The sequence below is a fragment of the Equus asinus genome, chromosome 8 (assembly GCF_041296235.1).
Source record: "Equus asinus isolate D_3611 breed Donkey chromosome 8, EquAss-T2T_v2, whole genome shotgun sequence".
Taxonomy (NCBI): Eukaryota; Metazoa; Chordata; class Mammalia; order Perissodactyla; family Equidae; genus Equus; species Equus asinus.
In genome coordinates, this window is record NC_091797.1 from 90,535,516 (window position 1) to 90,549,355 (window position 13,840).

Genomic DNA, 13,840 nt, shown 5'->3' on the forward strand with positions numbered 1-13,840 from the left:
GGGCATGCCACCGTGACCCGCCGCCCAGACACGCAGAGCTGTGGCTGCCTGGGGTGGGGCCCTCGCAGCCTGAGCAGGGGAGCAAACAGCCCTGAGCGCCCCTCACCACACAGCACGGCACGCGCTCTGAGGTCACCTCCCTTACCTCTCTGTCTCCTCTTCTGGGCTGTGAGCTCCAGGAAGGTGGGGACCGTGCCGCCTGTGTCCTCAGCACCTAACACGGGCCTGGCACACTGTGAGGCCCGACAAACAGTTGTCAGATCAATACATGGCTGTCCCAATTGTCTTACATGCCTCCAGGGACAGGAGGCTCACTGCCACCCAACGCAGTCTGTGCCTTTGTTGAACAGCCCTGCTGGAAATGCCATCCTCAATGCCCCAAAATGACAAAATTACAGAGCAAGATCCAGGGCTCTCTCACTTTGAAATTTATCCTTAGGAGAGAATTCAAAAGCAGCAAAAACGGGCCTGGCCCTGCGGCCAAGTGCTTAAGGTTCCCTGTGCTCCGCTTTGGTGGCCCGGGTTTGTGGGTTTGGATCCTGGGTGTGGACCTACTCCACTCACTAGCCATGCTGTGGAGGTGTCCAACATCCAAAATAGAGGAAGATTGGCACAGATGTTAGCTCAGGGCTAATCTTCCTCAAGCAAAAAAAAAAAGAAGAAGAAAGAAAGAAACAGGAGGATTGGCAACTGCTGTTAGCTCAGGGTGAATCTTCTTCAGCAAAAAAAAGCCCCCCAAAAAACCACAACAAAAACAAATATCCATAGGATGATGTTCATTCCAGTATTTTCTATCATGGTGGGAATCTAGGAGCAATGTGAACATCTCACTGGTGGCAAAGATTGTGCGTGTGTACATGTGAGCACCATGTGTATGGCTGTGTGCATGTGAGTGTGTGTGCTTCAGTTTCTCCCGAGGCCCCACTACCACGGCCAATTCGGCAGCCATGAGAAACTCAGACTAGAGCAGCTGCAGGCCAGGGGAGGTGCGGTCCGGGAGAAGGTAGAGAAGCAGACCGAGAGCTGAGGGTCCAGAGACGGATGGAGGGTGAGAGGGAGGAGACCGCTGTGCCTCAGGGCGTTTCAGTCTCTAGGGACCATCATCCCCACTTTCGAGATGAGGGAGCCGAAGCCCAGGGAGGCATCACCGTTGGCATGTGGCGGCTGGCTCGGAGCCGATGCGCGGTGTCCCCAGTGACCCTGTCCGCCGTCCCTGCCCCGCGACTCCCGCAGCCTCCTGAGCGCGGAAGACAAAACCCCTGCTCCGGGGCCCTCTGTCCTCGCCAGCCGTCCCTGCACCCTCGCTGTCCCCCTGGGACTTGGCGTCAAGTGTCCAGTTGCAGACCCAGCGGGAGCCACGGCCGGAGAAGCCCCCGCGACAGACAGGACGTGCCGGGAAGGCCCCGCGTGTGCCAGGTGGCCCTGCCGGCGACACCAGGGCGATGTGTGGAGGCGCCCGGCGTGGCCATCTGCTCTGCAGGACGCACTTACATCTGACCCGGCAGTTACGACTGGGCGGCAGCGGCGGCCTCGTGGCCACAGCGCATCCCCAGGCTCTGTGGAGAGTTCCGGAGCATCCCCGCTGTGTCAGGAGCCCCTCCTTTTAATGGGAGTGGAAGGAGTCGCTTCTGTCCGAGGACAGAGCTGGCTCTGCTCAGCCCTGCACTATGTCTTATTTACTCCTCCTCACCACCCGTTGAGATAGGGTTTTCCTCCCTTATTTCCCAGATGAGGAACCTGGAGCTCCATCTTCCAGCCGCCTCTTGGAGCCTGTGGGAGCCAGAGGTGGGCTTGGAGCGCAGGCCAGGCTAGACGGCGGAAACCAACTCGGCTGTCTTCCCTCACCCACCCCACCTCCAAATTCTTTGCTTTTGAGTCACTCCTTCAGTTTTCTTTCGACACCAGCCCCCTCTTCAGACATTCACTCAATGAACATTTATTGAGTGTTGACTGTATGCCAGAACCTGTGGGTAGAGGAAGGGAAGGTGTCATGAGCAAAAGAGAAAAAGACACAGCCCCTGCCCTCGTGGAGCTTATAGACTAAAGAGAGGGGCAGCATTCAACAAGCACATGAAGCTATAGAGTTGGAACAATGGCAATGAGGGGTACAAAATGCCATGAGAATGTGGGGGTCGTGGAGGGTTTCCCTGAAAAAGTGCCATGCAGGCTAAAAGCTGAAAGGGGATGGGAGGTAACGAAGCAAAGAAAGGAGGGAACAGTATTCCAGGCAGCAGAAACAGCATGTGCAAAGGCCCTGTGGTGGGACCCAAAAAGGTCAGCGTGGCAGGAGTATGAAGTGTCCAGGGAATAAAATAAGTGTTGATTAACTCCTAACATCAGTGGTTCCAGTTAACATTCACTGTGTGGCCACTGCACAGTGACTCTGAGCTTCTTGTACATAATCTCTTTAAATCCTTATAGGACTTCCATGGTGAGGGCATTTGTCCCCATTTTACAGTTGAAAGGAAAAGGAAACTCAGATGTTGGAAGTTCCCCAAATCGGCATTCGACTGAGGGTGGGTCGTTCTGTGGGGTATTTACCCCCCCAGCGCCGGTCCTGCTCCGGCTGCAGGCTGCTCCTGGGGTGCGAGTTACCTCTCCAGCACTCTAGCCAGGCTGCCCACTCACCGGACAGAGTGTGGAGGCTGCCTGCGGCTGACCTCTGGGGTGGGCTGGGAGAGGTGGGTGGGGCCTCGATGACAGGAAGTTTGTCCACCCACACTGTCTGGCAGGCAGCAAACATTTCTGGAACCTCCCTGGGCTGGGCGGTGCCACACTCTGAACAGAGACAGCCTGGAAGGGCAGGAAGACTGAGCACCTGCCATGCATCAGGCAGGAGCTGAGAACTGAAATCTGCTCTCTTTTCCAATTACGTGTGCCTGGGTAGGCGTCAAAAGCCACTTCACCAGACTCTGCATCCCCTGCTCCCGGCTGTGGAACCTAGGGTGTGTGGCTCACCCTTGAAACCTTGTTTCTTCCATCCATAAAATGGGCATGAAATCAGCATCCAGTTCACAGAGTTGTCGAGAGGTTTAAACCGTAAAGTTCTTGGAAGCAGTTCCATAAACGGTTATGATTCTTCTATTTTCCTCTTTTTATCACCATATTTCACGAAATCTAAGACACCGTCAGTTGTAAACCACACCCCAATTTTAGAGCAATTAAAATGCAAGAGAGAAAAAAAGGACTTAGAATTGGCAGAGTGTGGCCTTATTCCCGCTTTCGCTTTCCAGCTGGGGGCACTGAGGCTATGTCAGTCGCCTGCTTTTTCCCTTCTGTTCCCAGCCTCCTGCCCCGGGACAGGGTCCTCCCCAGGTCAGCCTGGGGTCAGGCTCAGGCAGATTTTGCAGTTAACGCCACGCTGCAGGAGGAGACCCAGCCCTTTTCAAGCCTTGGATTAGCTGACTTTACTGCCATGTCCAAAAGAAGCAGAAGTCTGGAGCAATTACGGTGATGGGGTCCCCACCCACTGAACACGCTCCTGCCGGCCTCCGCCAAGATGACTCAGCCCAAATTATCCCCCTAATTGTCTCAACCTGTGCGGATCCCAGTTGGGGCCCTCCTTCCCCCCAAACCCGCATGACTGGCTCCTCAGGGCTGTCGACAGGCGGAGAGAGCCCCTCTCTCCGAAAGGAATGTGGACTTCCAGGCCCTCCCACGTTCCTCATGAACCCGGTCTCCACTGCCCTCTCCCTCCCGCCCACCCGCCTCTGCACGCAAGCCCGGTCGTCCATGGCCTTCATGAAAGGCCCTGCTTGGAACAAACCTCGCCCTTTGGGCACCCCTGTTCCTGCACCTCTGGCCTTGTCTTCCGATCGTGGGCCTGCCCGGAGAAGGAGGAGTATTGCATTTGAAGTCCCGTGAGGGGAGGAACTATCTTGTGTTGACATCTGGATCCCACCCAGCAGAGCTAAAGGCACAGAGAAGCTACTCAAGGCAAGTGGCTTGAATAAAAAAGAAGACAGAACCAAAGAAGACCTTTGGTTGTGAAAGAGAAAAAGAGGACCAACAACACTCTTAGGAAGCGGGTGCTACAGCTGAGTCAGACTCCTGTAGCAAGAACAAGCAGAGGGAGCTGCAAAAACAGGCCCAGCAGCAAGAACAAGCAGACCCCACGATGCCCCACGCAAATCGAGGGACCGGCAGAATCTCACAGGGAGCGGGGAAAGGTACTAGCGCTAGGGGTTGGGTTCTCATTGCAGGAGTCGGCAGAGAGTCTCTTGTTGCCGGAGAGAGCTCTCCTAGCATATGGCTTTATGAATGCGCAAGTCCCATGAGTTCAACAGGTATTTATTGAGGACCCGCTGGGGAGGCACATGGCGGCTCAGGACACCAAGACGCTGTGCCACCACAGGCGGGGAGATGCGGGGAGCCCAACTGACTTATTTTTGATTGGCGGGTACACGGAAACGAATTGGCGCCCTCAAGGACACTTATCCATGAGTGGTTCAACATCATCATCAGTCTAGACAAACCCTCAACACCAATCTATTCCTGTCCGCAATACCATGGTCATGGGCCATTGCATACTTAAAGGAATTCCATCCTTTCGGGACACCTGCCACCCCTTTATGTACGTATTTACGTATCCAGGAACAATGAGTAACACTGCCTTGGGTGGGTGGTTTTTAAATGAACATAAATGATCACATCCTCTGTGGCCTATTTGCAACTTTCTTCTCTCCATCAATATGAATTTTCAAGATTCATCCTTGCTGTAAGCATGGAGGTAGCTCACTCCTTTTCACTACTGCGTAATATTCCATTTCATGAATATCTCATTTTATCTGTCCATTTCCCCACAGGTGGACATGCAAGTTCTTTCTAACCTTGTCCTACTAACTTCTCAACTTCTTTAGTGATCTCAACTATAAAAATGAAGTGCCACAGATGACTTCCAAGTTTCTACAAGCTGGCTGTCTAAAATGCAGACCTTACCCCCAGGAAGTTCCCAGTCCAGTTGGAAAGACAGGATTTGTACATACAGAAAAGGCATTTCACTACACGGCTGAATTGAGTGCCAAATATGTGTCTTAATTCTCGTCTCTCTCATTGGGCTGTAAGCCCTTCTCACCCTGAGGACGCTTTGCACAGTACCTGGTACTCCTGGCAGAGGGAGTGAGGCCAGGGAGTGGTCTGGCCCAGGTGGGAGGGGAGTGGGGTGTGGCTCTGCTGACTGCACTGGGGGCCCCTGCCTGGTCCATCGACAGCAGCCCAGGCTGGGCAGCTTCCCGCCCTGGAGCAGCAGGACGCGCCTCACATCATGCAGTGGGAATCCTCTCGCTGTTATTTATGTTGGCTGCAAAATCCAGGAAATTGCCACTGGATATATAGCCCAGCGTCTCAGGATTAAATCCTGTTAGCGTGAGCCTCATTCCCCAGCATTCCCCTGTGATCCTGACCACGGGGCCCGCCCAATGGTGGATCCAGGTTTATTGTTACAGAGAAAAAGAGAGAAACCAGAGCCCACGTCGGGGAAGCTCAGCTCTCTGGCTTGGTGGAAGCACTGCCATATGCTTCATTGGGCTCCAATTACACGGAATGCTCCAGAATCGCTGCTCTGGGGGGGAGAGACGCTAATGGCCATTATAGTGCATTTGGACAGCCCTGTTTGGTTATACTGTGATCTTTGCAACTACCGTGTGGTTCACTGAGTGTCGCCAGCCTATTCTAACGTGGGGGCAGTGTCGGAGGTGCCTACGTACAAACGCCTACTGGGCACCTAGCGCACACCTGGTTCTAGGCACTGAGAATGGTGAAATTGGCTCTCACACAACTTCGGGTCCAGTTGCGAAAGACAAGCGACACACACACATGCGCAGGCACACACACGTGCACACACGCACAACACAGGTAGCAGTGAGTGCTGTGAATAAAGAGCTAGGACAGATCGGGGGGCCTGTTTTATATAAGGTGGGCTGAGGAGGGCCCCCTGAAGAGGGGACATTTGGGCATCTTAGTGAGGCAGGGGAGGGAGCAGGGAGGGGCTCTGAGCAAGTGTTCAGGTGGGGCAGCAGCCAGTGTAAAGGCCCTGAGGTGACTTGCCTGAAGCATCGGAGAAGTGGCCAGCAGGAGGACAGTATGGCTGGACTGGGTGGGGTCAGAGAGGTGGGCCGGTGGTCCCAGTAAGGGATGTGCACTGCACTGAGTTACAGGGAGGACTCTGAGCAGAGGAGGGACGCGACCTGATACTTAAGGGCAACCCTCTGTCTCCTCCATGGGAGGAAAAAGGGCCAGCTAGGAAGGTCTTGAGCACCAGTCCAGGGAGAGAGGCTGGTGGCCGGGCTGGGTCAGGATTGTTGTGATGGCCGTGGTGAGAAGGGTCGGATCCTGGACGTATTTTGAAGGCAGAGCTGACAGAATCCAACATGGGGCATGAGGGGCACCACTGACCTGGTTAGGAGCTGGGGGCTGAGCCAGGTCTCCGCTCGGTGGTGCCCAGGGCCCTCCAGTGCAGCCTGTCGCTGGGGCTGGACTTCATCCACTTGAACAAGCATGCTGCCTGCCACTAAAGCCAGCAGGCCCGGTCCCTTGTTGAGGTCGCCCCTGGGGCTCCTGTTTGCAGTGGCAGATTCTGCTCCTCGCACCCACTCCTTCTTGCCAACCAGATGGTCGTGAGCAGCGTGTGGGACTGGGACCCTGGGTCAGCCACAACCGCAGCGTTCTCACAGGTGAAACCCACACAAGTAATCCTTGCTGTTTGTCCCCATTTTGAAGCCACAATCCAAAGAGGAGAGCCTTTCCAGGTTTATTGTACGGACGAGGAAACTAAACTTGGGAGGCGGCAAAATCTGCTGCCCAAGGCAGCTGGGCAACTTGGGGTACAGCTGAGGTTGCGCTCAGGTGACAAGGAGATGGCCGTCACCTGGCTGAGACCTACCCAGGTTGAGGAATGAAGGATCGAGTGCTGGGATCCTGCTGGAGCCAGACACCTGCTCCCACTCCCTCCCCTTGGCTCAGCCTGTTTTCTGGGCTCCCTCGCCCCCACCACCCGGCCCAGAGCCCTCACAATTGTCATCTGCATACACAGCTGTGCTTAGCTGGGGAGCTGCAGACTTTATGCAGCTGAAAGCACTAAGGGATGCTGGGCTCCAAGAGTCAGGTACAAGCATCCGCCTCTTGTTCTTCCTGCCTGCAGAAGCTCCTGCGACGATTAAGGAAGGAAGAGCAATTCCGTCTTCAAACGCTCAGGGTTCCAGTCCATTCCATCTTAGAATTTCTTAGCTCTAATTCCTTATTTGTTCCATCTTGGAACTTTCAAGGTTTTCATTCCCTTAAGAACTATCCAAGTCCTAATTCCTGCCCTTACTAGAATTTCCTTAATCTAATTTCTAATGGAGTCCACCCCTGAACTTTTGGAAAAGTACATGAAAAAACAGGTCTGGGGCACTTCCCTACCGTGAAGACTGGCTTCTATGTAATTGTTCCTAGTCAGTCTGTTCAGAGTGTCGGCTGTGGGCCAGGCACGGAGCTGGGAACTGAGAATGCAGCAAGGAACTGGGCGAGCCTTCCCTCCGTGGAGGGACGCAAACACTCCAGGAGTAAATGACGATAGCACTGCGTGCTCAACTCAAAGGGCTCCAGAGGTCCGCTGGGTGCCAGGCACATGGGGGAGGGAGCCTGGGCCCTGAGGGCTCTGGTTCCCAAGTTCCAGTGCTCATCAGAATCACCCACAGGAACTGATCAAAACGCAGATGCCAGGGCCAGCCCGGTGGCCCAGCGGTTAAGTGCCCACGTTCCGCTTCGGCGGCCCGGGGTTTGCCGGTTTGGATCCCGGGTGCGGACATGGCAGCACTTGGCACGCCATGCTGTGGTAGGCATCCCACATATAAAGTAGAGGAAGATGGGCACGGATGTTAGCTCAGGGCCAGTCTTCCTCAGCAAAAAGAGAAGGATTGGCAGCAGATGTTAGCTCAGGGCTAATCTTCCTCAAAAAACAAAACAAAACAAACCCCCCCAAAAAAAAAAAACTGCAGATGCCTAGGCCCGAGCCCTTGGAGGTTCTCATTCTGGGGTCGAGCTTAGGACCCAGGTAGGGTGACCAGCTGTCCCCATTTGCCCAGGTCTGAGGGCTCCCCCAGGACGCATGACTTCCAGCGATAAAATCAAGACCAACAGGGGCAGTTGGCCCCGCTCAGGGCAGGAGCCTGCATTTTTAACATGCTCCCCAGGTGATTCAAATGCAGGTGGTCGACAGGGCCCTGTGGGCACAGAAGGGAGGCCCTGAGTTGCAGGCTTCCCTGGGCAGGCGGGGAAACGTGGCCAGGCTCTGAAGTCCGGGGAGAGTGTGCGAGATCAAGGAAGGCTGGCCGGGGTGGGAATCCACGCAGAGGGGCAGTCCAGACTCCTGGGAAGGAAAGCCCCAGGGGGTCTAAAAGGCCACGACTGGCTGACCTAGATCTTTCAGGGCTTTCCCAGCACGGCAGGCCAGGGTGCGGAGAAGCAAAAATGAAAATGAGCAGATTAACCCAACTGGGTGGAGATGTCCGAGCTTGTCGATGCTGCTGGGCCAAATTTCCCAGCAGCCCCCAGCCGGGCACAGCTGAGCTTCGGCTTCCGTGAGCTACAAGATATTTGGAATAAAGGCTCAACCTTGGAGGAGTATTAATGAAAATGTCACAGGCACTAAAGTCAAAGCAGATGCGAAGCCGGCTACACGGGCCGACATGGCTGATAAGAAACAGCCCAGGAGAGAACAAAACCTCTTGAGATTAGGTCAAGGGCAGACAAAAAAAAAAAAAATGGCATCCGGGGGTCCCCCATGGCAACTCAGAGGAACGCTGTCGCTCCTGTGGAACAAGCTGACATTTTTGGGCTGCTGCGTTATATATTGACATCCCGACAGGGCAGCGTTCGGAGGCCTCCACATCAGCAAATAAATATTATGTCTCCATCTTCAGCTAAGCAGAGCTGTGGTGCATTCCTATTACTTCATGTGGATTAACCATCTGGAAGTCGGATCAAGCCACAGAGTAAAGAATGGGATCCAATTTTGCATTCACCAAAATAAGCCGTACTAGTCTCAATTTATGGCAGATGGTTATGCAGTCTCAGCGGGCCAAAAAAAATCTCTCTGCAAAAGAATAAAGTTTATGCCAATTACTGTAATAGGAACCAGCATAACAACTGTGTGGGGTTGACTAAGATCGCAGATATTGCTGTACAGCTCATAAACTGCGGGGGGCCGGGGGAACGATGGGGACCCAGTTAATTCATTAAGATAACGCGAGAGAAATGAGGAGCAGAGTTAGTCATAAAACAGAAATATTTCCTCGCCTAGGATGGGAGGGGATTGGGGTGGAGTGGCTCTCCCTGGGATGGGGCCTCGGCTGCGCTGCAGGCAGGGTCGGGGGGCACGGTTAACAGCGGTTAAGGGAGACTGCCTAGCTGCTCGGTGGGAAACGCATGGGAGGAGAGCGGTTAAATTGTGGGCCTCCCCTCCATTCATTCAAAACAGATCTGTGGAGTGTGGGCTACCCCGAGGGGGGCAGTGGACAGGCCCTGAGCCTACAATGGTGAGTGCCACTAGCGCTCCTGGTACCTGCCTTTACGGAGCTCCTGGCCTGGCTGAGATGGCAGTGGCCAGGAGGGATGCTGGCCTAGTCAGGAGGTCAGGGGAGGTGACTTCCAGGATGTGGCCCCTGGGCTGAGGTCGAAGGATGAACAGAGGAGGGAAAGAGCTCTCAGCCTAGAGGACATCGTGGCCTTCGGTCTCAAAAGAACCTGGAACAAGGCGAGTGTGGCTGGGGCATGGAGGGGAGGGATGAGGATGGAGGGGGTGGCCGGGCCAACACGCAGGGCCTCTTCGGCATGGCGAGGAGGTTTCTCTGGGTCCTGAAGGCAGACATGGAATGACCTGATCCACCTTCCTTTGGGAGAGGCCTTGGCTGCAGGAGGCGCTGCCTCTTTTCAGCTGAGGGCAGCTTCTTGACCCACATGTGCCTGAGTTTCCTGAAGGACATGGAAGTGTGGGAACTCCCGGCTCCCCAGGACGGTGTCAGCGCGGAACCATGACCTAGAGCAGAGCATGCTTGGGCAGAGGAGGGATGTCCTCCCGCCTCCAGGAGTCGTCCTGCCTGAGCAAAGCGCCGTCAGATCCTCCTGGCCAGCACCTCCTTGGAGACCCCCATCCCCACAACCTGCCTCCCCACCCTGAAACCGCTTGTGCCCTGCTCGGGCTGGAGAAAGGGCTGTAGGCAGGTGGCTGGGGCACATCAGGCTACAAAACAAGGTTGCCTGTCTCCTAGACAATGTTAGTTTAGCTTTTGTTTTTAAATGAAAGTGACTGGCTTAAAGAATGCTGACGTGGGGTTAGAAATAGGGTGATCAACTGTCCCAGTTTGCCCAGGACTGCGCTGGTTTTAGCACCAAAGTCCAGCCTCCCAGGAAACCCCTCCATCTTGGACAAGCCGGGATAGCTGGTCACCCTGGCTGACTAGTAGACCATCAAGGGCAAGTCTGGTGCTGAAGAGATTGTCACACATCACTTACACATTTTTTGTCTCATGGCCACATTCCATGCTGGTCTGATTACCCCAACCTTCACTGACAGGACATATGCTCAGCGGGGCCGAGACTTACTAGCTGGCCCGTTGCTCAGTTAGTGGACGTGGCAGGCTGGGAATGCAGGCGTCACATACCAGAGCCCCCGTGTCCAGCATGGCCTCTCCGAGAGAGACAGCGGCAGCGACCATTAGTAAAACCCAACGGCAGCAGCCATGGTTGCCGAGCTCCCTGTTCTCTGGTAGGCTGACAAGGAAGGGAACGAAGCTCTTGGCAAGCAACACTAATCCCACTGTGGCTCGGCTGGCCGGACGACTCTTCCCCGCTCAGACAAAGGCATGAGCAAACACAGCAGCCGCCATCTCATCGCAGCGGCCCAGAGCCAGGGCTGGGCCAGGCCGTCCCATCACCCATGGAGCCCCACAGGATGGTGGGTGCCGTGTGGCGCGCACACAGCCTGGGGATGGAGGGGACCTGCCAGGGGGCTGAATTCCAGGGCAAGTGGGAGAAGCCGGGCTTGAGGCCTGGCGTGCGCATGTGCGGGGAGCCGGCCAGCCAGAATGCAGGCACTGACCTCAATCGCACAAGTGGAAAATCTGAGCCTGTCAGGCTGGAAGGGGCTGCGAGGCATCCTGAAATCCCCCCCGACGGCTTTCTGGCACGCGCTGGGAGGAGTGAGCTCATGGGCCCCCAGATGCCGGACGGAAAATCTCATCCGTAGTGATAGCAGGCACTGCGGGGCACTCGTGTGCAGGAAGCCATCTCAGGGCCTTGGACGCGACAAAAATAGTTCCAAATAAGGCTGTCTTGTAAAATGAAACCCTGAGGACAATCTGGGGAGAAAAAACTACCCACGGTCCCGCCATGCTAACAAAACCACCGTGGTGGCTCCCCTCCCGATGTTCACAGGCCAAGGGACTTCCTGCATGCGAGGTGATGGCAGCTTTCTCCTCGACGCAGCAGACACTGTGCTTCCAGACGCTTGAGAATTATCACTAACCCTCCCCCTCAAGGACTTTGGGGTGAATGACAGAGGCGGCAGGGATACAGAACCACAACCCCCCAGATCTCACCAGGCCATCACAAAAACCCAGTACGAGGGATGGGGCTCGGGGACTGGGGGTGGCGGGGGGAGGAGTAAGGCCAGGAAGCCCTGAGTAAAGAGCTTGCCTCCCTTGACGTCAGGTGCAGCATGGGAGTTTCCTGCCTGCCACCAAGACCCAGGGGGAAATTCAACACAGCCTAGGAAGAAATGTTTTCTTGGCTCTGAGCTCTGGGAAGAATGGGTCATGGCAGTTTGCTCCTAAGTGGTGTTTAAGAACATAGAGTGTCCTCAAGAGAGTTTTTATCACTATGGCTGCTCCTTGCATGCAGCCTTAGTAAAGGCCACAGACGTGGAACTGTGCAGCTCTGAAAGACAGGGAGGCGGGACGCAAGCAGTGGTAACACACGACTCTGGAGTGGCCCCCTGGATTACAACCATGGCTCCTCTGCTTTTGGTAATAGGACCTAGCAGAAAGATGCCTATCGGGGCCTGAGTTTCCTCACCTGCAGAAAGGGGTTGATAGCACCCGCCTCACGGGGGATTGTAAAGATTCAACGCGGCCATCTATGTGTGTGGTTACAATAGTGCCTGACACACAGCCAGCGCTATTACGGTTGGCTGTCTTTGGGGGAAGTATCTAAAGTAGGGATTGGCAAACTACGGCCCTTGGGCCAAATTCAGCCCACCATCTGTTTGTGTAAATAAAGTTTTATTGGAACCACCACACTCATTCGTTTACATAATGGCTGCTTTCAGGCTACAAAGGCAGAGCTGAGTAGTTGGAACTTGGACTATATGGTTCACAAAGCCCCAAATATTTACTAGATGGCCCTTTAGAGGAAGTTTGCCAGCCCCTGATCTAAGTGAATGAACGGCGTGTGTGATGTCTGTGCGCGGCTGTTCTGAGCCTGATCTCAGCGTTCCTCCAGCCTTACTTGGGAGATGTCTCTCGTCCTCACAGCGCCATCCTGGGGGTGACATTTTTGGGGTGATGGGTCCAGAACACCAGGGCCGGGAAGCACTCCCAGCACCTCTCAGTCGGCTCCGCTGTCTCAGGGCCATGGGAAGGTGGAGGCGGCTCTGAGAGAACATGCCATCAGTATTCCAGGCTGCAGGGAGCCGGCGTGCCATGGGATGCCTGGGGCGAAGCTTTTGTTCAGCACAGACATTAATAAACACTGGAAGCCACTCCTCCGTTCCACTCCATGAACCTCCCTCAGTCTGGAGTGCAAGGCAATTCTGCTATCGCCTGATGAGCAGGTGGTGTCAAACACAGAAGGGATCAACGAGGCAGAGGCAAGTCATGGAGCTTTACTGCTTCTCAGCATTCAAGGAGTAAACTGATTTGACCCGAGGTCGAGCGTCACTGACTCTGGGAAACTCTGGGCCGATGCTCCAGGCAAAGGCCTGGCCTTACCGTGCCCCATCAGGAGCTGTGAAGCCAAGCTCAGTGTAACGCATTGGCAGTGGTACCTAGAGAGCTAAATTTCAATCGTGGAACATATACAGGACATCTATGAGCTTTTCCATGACTATAGCACTTAGTTTAACAGTCACAGATGGTGTTTTCTGGACAACATACAGTGAAGTAAAATATGCCAGTTGAGCAGAGTGTAGCTAACCAGCATTATCTATTGTATTTCCTACATCAGCTTTTGTTAGTACCCTGCACTTTTGGCTGGTATTGGCTGGGGATCTGATGGCAAACTACAGCAGCCGTCTTCTTATGCTCAGAGCCCTTTCTATGGACGACATCCCTGCCATGCGCTAGAGATCAGCTCACTCCTTCTCACCCAAGCCTGAACCTCCGGCGCCACGAGGTAGATGAGTCTCACTGGCTCCACCTTACAAACTGCAGAACAAGGCTCTCGCTGGTCATCCGCTTGGGCTGCACTGATCCTCAAGGCTTCAGGGAGCCATGCAGGGTGTATGTAGCACAATCAGGGGTGTTCTGGATATCACCTCTGGCAGAGCCTGAGTAAGGTTATCCAAGCTCTAGGCCAGGACTTGGTAAACTACCGCCTCACCAGCAAATCCGGCCTGCTGTTTGTGTAAATAAAGTTTGATTGAAACAGACGTTTATTCATTTACATGTGGTCTATGGCTGTTTTTGCTACAAGGGCAGAGTTGAATAGCTGTGATAGACCATAGGGCCTACAAAGCCTAAAATACTTACTGTCTATCCTTTTACAGTTTTCGGAACCCTGCCCTAGATGAGAGGATGACTCATCTGAGCATGGCTCGGACCAGGACATAACAGAGCAGGACTTCACAAGCATTTAGGGGCACTTT

At 54.5% G+C, this 13,840-nt stretch overlaps 1 long non-coding RNA gene across 1 annotated transcript; it reads right to left on the bottom strand.

Annotated features, from left to right (window-relative positions):
• Nucleotides 1–695: 695 nt before the first annotated feature.
• Nucleotides 696–11,259, bottom strand: LOC139046102 (uncharacterized). The gene is made up of 3 exons (XR_011505669.1): nt 11,078–11,259; nt 6,394–9,073; nt 696–1,964 (listed from the first exon to the last, which is right to left on the bottom strand). It is a non-coding gene; the product is annotated as an uncharacterized lncRNA (long non-coding RNA).
• Nucleotides 11,260–13,840: the final 2,581 nt, after the last annotated feature.